The sequence below is a fragment of the Felis catus genome, chromosome A1, assembly GCF_018350175.1.
Source record: "Felis catus isolate Fca126 chromosome A1, F.catus_Fca126_mat1.0, whole genome shotgun sequence".
NCBI classification, from domain to species: domain Eukaryota; kingdom Metazoa; phylum Chordata; class Mammalia; order Carnivora; family Felidae; genus Felis; species Felis catus.
This window is the reverse complement of record NC_058368.1, coordinates 23,106,020-23,116,785: the sequence shown is the minus strand read 5'-3', so window position 1 is coordinate 23,116,785 and position 10,766 is coordinate 23,106,020. Positions and strand designations below refer to the sequence as shown.

The 10,766-nt window shown below is 40.9% G+C and overlaps 1 long non-coding RNA gene across 1 annotated transcript; it reads left to right on the top strand.

Moving 5' to 3' along the window:
• The first annotated feature begins 345 nt into the window (after positions 1-345).
• On the top strand, positions 346-10,097 carry LOC123383296. Its single transcript, XR_006592907.1, has 2 exons — positions 346-940; positions 9,948-10,097. It is a non-coding gene; the product is annotated as an uncharacterized LOC123383296 (long non-coding RNA).
• The last annotated feature ends 669 nt before the right edge of the window (positions 10,098-10,766 follow it).

Sequence of the window (10,766 nt, the reverse complement as noted above, 5' to 3'; positions counted from 1 at the left end):
GCGACCTGAGTCCAAACCAAGAGTCCGACCCTTAACCAACTGAGCCACCCAGGTGCCCCCTTCCCGCTTTAGCATGATTTTAACTTTTCTGTTAAAAACAATAGTCATCCATTGTAGAAAGTAGAGATTGGCAAAAAGAAAAAAAAAATAAAAACTCATCTATAATCCTACCCTTCCAAGATAAACACTTAAAATCTTTATCTGTGGCCTTCCAAATCTTTATGCCAGCAAATACTTCAAAGGGGGATCATACTTACATGCTGTTTTTACCTGGCTTTTTTTTCACTTGGTAATTATATATTTTTTCATGACAATAAGAATGAAAGCCCCAGCAGAGCAATGAACCTGGTGAGAAGAATGCACAGAGCAGATTATGAGGCTGGAGGCCCCCTGTGCCCAGATGACCTGCCAGCCCCCTCCCCTTCCCTCCCCCGCCATTCTTTCCCTTCCCACTTCTGGTCCTCCCTTAGCGTCTTTCACTTTGTTTTCTGCTTGCACCTTTCTCTTTTTTCTTTTACCTTCCACCTCCATCTCTCTTCACTAAAGCAACCAAGGACAAGGGTTAATATTTGACAGAATAAACGTCCCGATAATTCGGTAAGGGATGTGTAACGAGGGAGCTGGAGAGACAGCTGCACCCCCTCTGCAAAGGGGATTTTCAGAGCAAGCCCAGGCAAGAGCCCTCTGTTCTTGATGACTGTCTGTTATTTCCACTCAGGAGATTATTCCCAAGTGATTATTAAAGGTGCTTATTTGCCTTGCAGGCAAGGTGTGGCCAGAGCCTGGGGTGCCCAGGTGGTCAGAGAAGAGCCATTGCAGGGAAAGGGCGCTTCTGGAATTGAAACTAAGGGAGATGGTACAGTTGACACAAGGCAGAAACTGAGAAGGAGGCAAGCATGATGATCCAGAACAAACCGGCTACCGAGCTTCTACCTGGAGGGTAATCAGTTTCCCCACTGGTGTTATAAAACCGGTTGCAGAAAACCAGTTCCTCTTGCTTTGGGTGGCAAGAATCAGCTGAGGGCTGATTATGCTCTCACAGCTCCTCAGCCTGCTGCCGAAGAAATTTCCATCTGTATTTATTAACCCACTGGTAGTGAGGAAAGTTTCTGAAGTGTGAAACTTCTTTGGGCTGGTATGAAAGAAAGTAAGCACTTGTCACCACAATAGAGCCAAATTGTGTTTTCTAGCAGCTGTGGAAAGTTATTGTTTTCATTAAATGCAAATCATTGCCCCCAAACCAACAATGTTCTTGGGGATGAAATTGTCCTTGGCTCCATTGACCGTGAGAGGTTACATTAGCCAGCTCTCTACAGGCACTCTGCTATGGAAGGTTCTAGAAAATGAGGAGAAAGTGAATCGCTCTCCACCCCAAGCCCGAGCAGCAGCTTATCAGCTATCTGTTGAAGTAGGATGGGGGGAAGGATATAGCATGCTTGTGCTTATAAAGACTTGTCAGAGGGACAGCAATTAAATGCTTCAACAAAAGTGTTAGTCACAGTGGGTGGGACACTCCCTGTCATCCTGCTGAAGCAGAGCCAGAGAAGTTCATGATAGCTGAGGAGAGGGAGGGTCCCCCAACACAACTTCTCCTTTCCCCCAGCAATAGCTCCTCAATAAGCAGCACTTACCATGTGTACAAGTCAGAAAGGAGGTGAGAAATAGGGGGGAAATATTTTGACATAAATATGTCCACAAAGAAGGATGTCTTATAGGAAAAATATCTCGGGCCAATGGCAGAGTTGAAACCAAAGAAAAAAAGGTGTTGTTTTTTTTTCCCCCCTTTGAGAAAGAATGGAAAATTCTCCCCTCCCTGCAAGGAAACAAACCTTTACGTGGAATGGCACCTGACCTTCCATCATTAGTGACTCATTCCTTTGTGTATTACAGACACCTGGCATTTAAGAGGCCTGTATCAAAATGCAGATACTTTATATGAGGGCAGCCAGGGATTCTTACTGGAATCAGAATCCTTGAGAGGACTTTTACATGCAGACTCCTGCAATACATACACATGTAGTCTGTGCCCCCAATCCCTACTATGACCATGACCTTTAGCCAATAGGTGGTTGTCCAATTGGTGTCTTAGTCATCTCAGGCTGCTATAACAAAATGTCATAGACTGGGTGACTTAACCCATAGACATTTATTTCTCACAGTTCTGAAGGGTGGAAGTCCAAGATCCAGGTGCCAACACACTTAGTTCTGATAAGAACCCTTCCTAACTTGTAGATGACCACTCACATGTGGTGGTCATCTACATGACCTCATATGGCCTTTTTTCAGCCCATGGAGGGACAAGATCTCACTGTTTTCCTCTTCTTATAAAGACATTTATCCCATCATGAAGATCCCACTCTCATGATCTCCTCTAAACCTAATTACTTTCCAAAGGCCCCACTTCCAAATGCCATCACCCTGGGGATCAGGGCTACAACGTGTGAATTTTGGGAAAACACAGGCATTCGGCTCTTATCATCTGGCTTCTGACAGGACCTTGCTGTAGTTAACTTCAGTTCCTGTTTTTGAGGTTAGAAAATGATTTCCACTGAAGATGATGATTTGGTTGCTCAATCAGAACCAACAGTTGAGAATGAAAGCAATGGAAAGCTGGAAATAGTTGTTTTTTTTAATATTTTGATACTTCAGAGAGAAGTGAGTGTATATGAGTCAACACGGTTGCTTTTCTCTGCTGAATCCATGGCTTTCGCCTATATCCTGTCTCTTTCTTTTTCCCTATTTCCTCTGCTAATACATTCTCTTTCTTCTCCTCTTCAAGAGGCCAACATTTTAAGAATGTGATTTGTGTTTATGTTATGCTTAATGGTTTTGTATTTTCTTTTTTTTTTAATTTTTTTAAATGTTTATTTTTTGAGAGAGAGAGAGAGAGAGTGCGAACAGGGGAGGAGCAGAGAGAGGGAGACACAGAATCTGAAGCAGTCTCCAGGCTTGAGCTGTCAGCACAGACCCCAACATGGGGCTCGAACTCACGAACCATGAGAACACGACCTGAGCTGAAGTCGGATGCTTAACCAACTGAGCCACCCAGGCACCCCTTGTGTTTTCTTTACATAACATAGGTTTCATATTTTACTTGAGGGTGAGGTTACTTTAGTATGTTGGTCATTTTTGCTTGATAGCCTAGTGGCGATGACAGGAGAGAATGTCCTGACCCCTGTCTCAAGACTAAGATGAAGGGGATTGTGTATCAGGTACTAAGGGCCACAGGACCACCAAGAGAGTGTGAGAAGGCAGTAAGAGGTGAGTTGGGGGTTCGAAAAAACCAAGGACAAGATTCCTCTACTTCCTGGTTTTGCAAAGAATAAGCTTCTATTATGCCGAAGTCATTCCTGGTCAATAACCTACTAAGGGGAAACAGCAGCCAAAGATGCCCCAGCTTGCTCTCTATTTTTATTCTACCTGAGATTTCCCTTGTAAAGGCAGATATGAAAGGGAACCCAGAATCATTCAATGGGATTGGGACAACACAGTGTGCCTCTCCTACCTGCTGACCCCATTTTCCCCACCTAAACACACGTAAATGAAATCAAATTGAAATTAACACCAAGGACCCCACAAAGTATAAAGGAGCTACTACGGGAATATGTAGGCAGAATATATTGACAGAAGAAGGGAGAAGGCCATCCCAGGTTCTTTAGGTGTTGGGTCATGCTTTGGATGATAAAGTTAGTTGTATTTTTAAGCCTCAACTCGCCAAGCCTTCTTCTCCCTGAAGTAGGGATGCCACCACAAGCTACCCAATAGGCTGCGTATCATCTCTCAGCTCCACTCAGCAGCTCAGGACCCTGTTGTGTGGAGACGGCACAACAAAGAATAAGCAAAATTCCTGGGCCATTCACCTCCTCAGACCAACAAGTCTTTGTCTGCTGGTCCGAGACCATTTCTGGAGATAAACATGTGACAGAGCCACAATGTCCGGTCACTCTGTCAGCTCTCTGCAGTTCCTCCTTTTTTTTTTCTTTTCCTGACCTCATAAACAATGACCGTTAAAGGTCTCATTTCTGCAGATTCTGAGCCATGATAAGCTGTAGTTACTAGGAAATTCTCCATTCTCCAAAACAGTGTTCAAAATGTTTTCTCTTACAAGTAGGAATTTTACTTACTATGAAATAGATTGTTTAATACAGTATTCACCATTCCTGTTCTTGTTCTCTATAGTTTCAGTTCATAGCAAAATTGAGGTTACCCAAGAAATAGACAAGAAACTTCTTGATAAAGGGAGGAAGTAACCAAGTCGTTGAAAGCAAGAAGTAGCTTAGTTCTGCAGTTTCTTCTCTCATATATATGACCTCCCCCTCCAGAAAAAAAAAAAAAGAACAAAAGGAACAACAAAAATCGACACATTATGTAACTCAGTTTCCCAACTATCCTAAGAAAACTTTTGCATTCCCTGTCCCATCCCTGCCACACACAGAATTCTTAATAGGAAATTAAAGCAAACAGAGAAATCTGGGTCAAGCAGGTAGCTACATCCCTCTACTGTCACTTCCCAAAGACAGCAAGGGCTGGCTCTCGGGTCTAAATGGCAGGTATCATACCTCTTCCTAATTTCTCTTCTATAAATTAATGCCTAAAGGTGGCATTTAAAACAACGGAGAAAAATGGATTATTCAACACATAATATTGAGGCAACTGTATGGCCACATGGAAAAAATAATAAAAGTAGAACAAAGTCCAAATGAAGCAGAGATTTAAATGTAAAAATGAAAACATATAAGGACTAGAAAAAACTGTGTTACATTTTTAATAATTTCTGGAGTGAAGAAGTATTACAATAAAACCAAGAAGCTATAGGGTTGCCTGGTGGCTCAGTTGGTTAAGCGACCGACTTCAGCTCAGGTCATGATCTTGCAATTTGTGAGTTTGAGCCCCGTGTCGGGCTCTGTCCTGACAGCTCAGAACCTGGATCCTACTTCAGATTCTGTGTCTCCCCCTCTCTCTGCCCCTCCCCTGCTCACGCTCTGTGTCTCTCTGTCTCTCAATAATAAATAAATGTTAAAAAAATTAAAAAAAAAACAGGAAGCTATCAAAGATTCTACTATGTGAAAGTGGTAGATTCAACTACATAAAAAATTTTAAAAACAGAAAAAGACCTGCATGGGAAAACCACCAGAAACAAAGCCAAAAGATGAATGACAAAAAGGAAAAAAGTGTTTGAGTATAATTTCCTTCAGATAAAAAGAACTTCTAATATTTAATTTTCAAAGTACCAAAACCCAATAGAGTAAATGGGAAAGGATACAAGCAGATAGTTTACCAAAAAAAAAAAAGATACAGAAATGGCCCATGAACATATAAAAAGATGCACAACCTTACATATAATAAAAGGAAAGGAAATTTATATTACACTGATATACCATTTTTTTTCCTATCAGATTGACAAAGAATAAGAAATTTGAAGACCTACTTTGTGGGCAGAGCTGTGAGGAAACAGGCAAATTGTAATGAAAATGCAAACCAGTGCAGTATCGGCAGAAGGCAATTTAACAACATCTTTCAACTTCCAAATATACATAATCTTTGACCAGTAATTCTGCTTGTAGGAATGGGTCCAAAAGATACATCCACATAGATGCAAAAAGAAGGATGTTTAAAGTCATTCATAGTAACTGTATGTGTATGGATTACATTGTAGCTGTTAAAAAAAAAAAAAAAAAGGAGGTTCTGTAGGTACTGGTATGGAACCATCCTCAAGATGTTTTTTTTTTTTTAATTTATTTTTATTTTTAAATTTATATCCATAGCATATAGTGCAATAATGATTTCAGAAGTAGAATCCAGTAATTCATCCCCTATGTATAACACCCAGTGCTCATTCCAACAAGTGTCTTCCTTAATGCTCCTTGTCCATTTAGCCATCCCCCTACCCACAAACCCTCCAGCAACCTTCGGTTTGTTCTCTATATTTAAGAATCTGTTATGGTTTGTCCTCCTCCCTGTTTTTATATTTTTTGCTTCCCTTTCCCTATGTTCATCTGTTTTGTATCTTAAAGTTCTCATATGAGTAAAGTCATGTGATATTTGTCTTTCTCTGACTAATTTCGCTTGGCCTAATACCCTCTAGTTCCATCCACATTGTTGCAAATGGCAAGATTTCATTCTTTTTGATGGCCAGGTAAAACTCCATTGCATATTTATACCACATCTTCTTTATCCATTCATTTGTCCACAGACATTTGGGCTCCTTCCATACTTTGGCTATTGTTGATAGAGCTGCTATATAAACATTGGGGTGCATGTGTCCCTTTGAAACAGCACACTTGTATCCCTTAGATAAATACCTACTAGTGCAATTGCTGGGTCATAGGGTGGTTCTATTTTCAATTTTTGGAGGAACCGCCATACTGTTTTCCAGAGTGGCTGCACCAGCTTGCATTCCCACCAGCAGTACAAAAGAGATCCTCTTTCTCTGCATCCTCGCCAACATCTGTTGTTGCCTGAGTTGTTAATGTTAGCCATTCTGACTGGTGTGAGGTGGTATCTCATTGAGGTTTGATTTGTATTTCCCTGATAATGAGCCATGTTGAACATTTTTTCATGTGTCTGTTAGCCATCTGGATGTCTTCTTTGGAAAATTGTCTATTCATGTCTTTTGCCCATTTCTTCACTGGATTATTTGTTTTTCAGGTGTTGAGTTTGAGAAGTTCTTTATAGATTTTGGATACTAACCCTTTATCGGATATGTCATTTGCAAATATCTTCTCCCATTCTGTCGGTTGCCTTTTAGTTTTGCTGATTGTTTCCTTCACTGTGCAGAAGCTTTTTATCTTGTTGAGGTCCCAATAGTTCATTTTTGCTTTTGTTTCCCTTGCCTCAAGAGACGTGTTGAGTAAGAAGCTGCTGCAGCTGAGGTCAAAGAGGTTTTTGCCTGCTTTCTCCTCTAGGATTTTGATGGCTTCCTGTCTTACATTTAGGTCTTTCATCCATTTTGAGTTTATTTTTGTGTATGGTGTAAGAAAGTGGCCCAGGTTCATTTTTCTGCATGTTGCTCTCCAGTTTTCCCAACACCATTTTCTGAAGAGACTGTTTTTATTCCACTGGATATTCTTTCCTGCTTTGTTGAAGATTATTTGACCATATAGTTGTGGGTCCATTTCTGGGTTCTCTATTATGTTCCATTGATCTGACTGTCTGTTATGGTGCCAGTGCCACACTTTCTTGATGATTACAGCTTTGTAATACATCTTGAAGTCCGGGATTGTGATGCCTCCAGCTTTGGTTTTCTTTTTCAGGATTGCTTTGGCTATTCGGAGTCTTTTCAGGTTCCATACAAAATTTAGGATTGTTTGTTCTAACCCTGTGAAGAATGTTGGTGTTATTTTGACAGGGATTGCATTAAATATGTAGATTACTTTGGGTACTATCAACAATATTTGTTCTTCCAATCCATGAGCATGGGATATTTTCCCATTTTTTGGTGTGTGTCTTCTTCAATTTCTTTTACAAGCTTTCTATAGTTTTCAGTGTATACATTTGTCACCTCTTTGGTTAGGTTTATTCCTAGGTATTTTATGGTTTTTGGTGCAATTGTAAATGGGATCAATTTCTTGATTTCTCTTTCTGTTGCTTTATTATTAGAGTATAGAAATGCAACTGATTTCTGTGCATTGATTTTATATCCTGTGACTTTGCTTAATTCATGGATCAGTTCTAGCAGTTTTTTGGTGGAATCTTTTGAGTTTTCCACATACAGTAACATGTTGTCTGCGAAGAGTGAGAGCTTGACTTCCTCCTTGATGATTTGGATGCCTTTTATTTCTTTGTGTTGTCTGATTGCTGAGGCTAAGACTTCCAATACTATGTTGAATAACAGTGGTGAAAGCAAACATCCCCGTCGTGTTTTTGACCTTAGGGGGAAAGCTTTCAGTTTTTCCCCATTGAGGGTGATATTAGCAGTGGGTCTCTTATATATGGCGTTTATGATCTTGAGGTATAATCCTTCTATCCCTACTTTCTTGAGGATTTTTATCAAGAAACGATGCTGTATTTTGTCAAGTGCTTTCTCTGCATCTATTGAGAGGGCCATGTGGTTCCTGTCCTTTCTTTTATTAATGCAATGTGTCACATTGATTGATTTGTGGATATTGAACCAGCCCTGCATCCCAGGTATAAATCCCACTTGACTGTGATGAATAATTCTTTTAATGTATTGTTGGGTCTGATTGACTAGTATCTTAAGAGTTGAGGATTTTTGCATCCGTGTTGATCAGGGAAATAGATCTGTAGTTCTCCTTTTTAGTGAGGTCTTTGTTTGGTTTTGGAATCACCCAAGATGTTTTGTTAGATAAAGGAAAGCAAGGCCAGAGCAGTGTGTGTGGTTAAAAATATTCTAAGAATTGATTTATTAAGAATTTTCAGAAAGTATCCCTAAAGATCCATTACCCTGGGTTTTCTCTAGGGCAGGAAATTAGATGGCTGGGCAACAGAAACAGGAGGGCTGCTTTTTATTGGATATTCTTTTGTACCTTCTGAACATAAATGTGTTACCTTCTCAAAAATAAAATGTTATAATCAATAAAGATACAATAACCATGAGCTTGAATACACTTCAAAAAAGGATGGGTAAGATGGTGAATTTTACATTATGTGAATTTCACCTCAATTTAAAAAAAAATGAGGGGCGCCTGGGTGGCTCAGTCGGTTAAGCGGCTGACTTCGGCCCAGGTCATGATCTCGAGGTCCGTGAGTTCCAGCCCCACGTCGGGCTCTGTGCTGACAGCTCAGAGCCTGGAGCCTGTTTCCGATTCTGTGTCTCCCTCTCTCTGACCCTCCCCTGTTCATGCTCTGTCTCTCTCTGTCTCAAAAATAAATAAACGTTTAAAAAAATTTTAAAAATAAATAAATAAATAAATAATAAATAAATAAATAAAAAAACAATGAGCAGGATTCCCAACAGGTAAATAAAAAGCAAACCTGTTGCATCACGAATGTGTCTATCTTGGGACATGACACTCCCTTCATGTGCTGGTAAAGGCTTAAAAACTGATTTCTAGAGGGGCGCCTGGGTGGCGCAGTCGGTTAAGCGTCGGACATCAGCCAGGTCACGATCTCGCGGTCCGTGAGTTCGAGCCCCGCGTCAGGCTCTGTGCTGACAGCTCAGAGCCTGGAGCCTGCTTCCGATTCTGTGTCTCCCTCTCTCTCTGCCCCTCTCCCGTTCATGCTCTGTCTCTCTCTGTTCCAAAAATAAATAAAAAACGTTGAAAAAAAAATTAAAAAAAAAAAACTGATTTCTAGAGGAAAACACTGATTTGTGGCATTTGTCAATTTCTGAGACATCACTCAATACAGAATTGGGGCAAGACACAAAAAGTTTGCTCCATGAGCCAATACTATCCAGCTCTAGTTTACACACTGGCGTCTACCCAGTTACTGAAACTGGAACCTTGGAAAACATCCTTGGACCCTTCTTGTATGCTCCCCTCTCCTTATTATCCACTATGTTATTACTAACCAGTCCACTCTTCCTCCACTGGGTAGAAGTCTCATAGTTTGGGGATAGACTCTTTCCCTATGGGGTGGTTCCTAATTGGTCTAATGCAACATACAAGTTGCTACCCATTGGTGTGTAGAGATATTTATCCCTTGAGATAGCCAGGTGGACCCTGGGAGGTCTGGAGCCCCAGGGTGCTTGCTTTGAGCTGTTCCAGTCTGTCAGCCATATGGGCACTATTACTTGTCAAAAAGATCAGGAGGCTGTAGCCTAAGGCAATCATGACCTTCCATTCCCCTCATTACTGACTGACTCTGGACCTCAAGGCTAAGTCTATTAGTGCACGGTATTCACTAGTCACAAGATTAGCCCAAATATGGACCCATGATCAACTCAGGCCAATGGGATTTAAAAGGAGGTTTGCTGGAGGCACTTAATAAGTTTCTTACTCTTCAGAGAGTAACAGGAAGATATGATCTCTCTCTTCCTCATGCAGATGAGGCCTGGAACTGGGGCAGCCACCTGTCAAGCAACAGAGCATGGAGCCAGCAAAGGACAGAGGGCCATACAGATGGCCAGAGCCAAAGCACTCCACCCTATTTCTGGTTTTCCTGTGCTGTAAACCAATAAATTTATTATTCAAACACTTTGATTTAGCTTCTCTGTTTCTTCCATTGAATGCATGCTTTAACAACATACTTTAGTAACATATTTTAACCTGTTTTTAAAATGTTTTTCCATATTACTATAGCTTGCTGATCATCTCTATTTACCATTTCTACTGATAGTTTACCCTCTTGTGCTAGTTTCTTTTATGCTGTGGTCAGGTTATAGTACCCCATCATTCAGTCAAACACCAGTCTAGGTGTTGCTGTGAAGGCACTCTGTATGTGGGATTAAAATTTACTTAAATTGACTTTAAGTAAAGGGGGATTACTTTTGGGGCACCTGGGTGGCTCAGTCAGTTAAGCATCCAACTTCGGCTCAGGTCATGATCTCGGGGTCCATGAGTTCAAGCCCTGCATTGGGCTCTGTGCTGACAGCTCAGAGCCTGGAGCCTGCTTCAGATTCTGTGTCTCCCTCTCTCTCTGCCCCTCCCCTATTCACGCTCTGTCTCTTAATAATAAAATAAACGTTAAAAAAAATAAAAATAAAAATAAAGCAAACCTGCAGTTTCTCTGAGGGAAAAGAAATCCACCTGTGGAATTATAGCATCAGCTTCTGCCTAAACTTTTCCAGCCTCCCCTTCCTGTTGACCTGCCCTACAGATTTCAGACTTGCCTAGCCAGCTACACAACTGCATAAGCCAACTCCT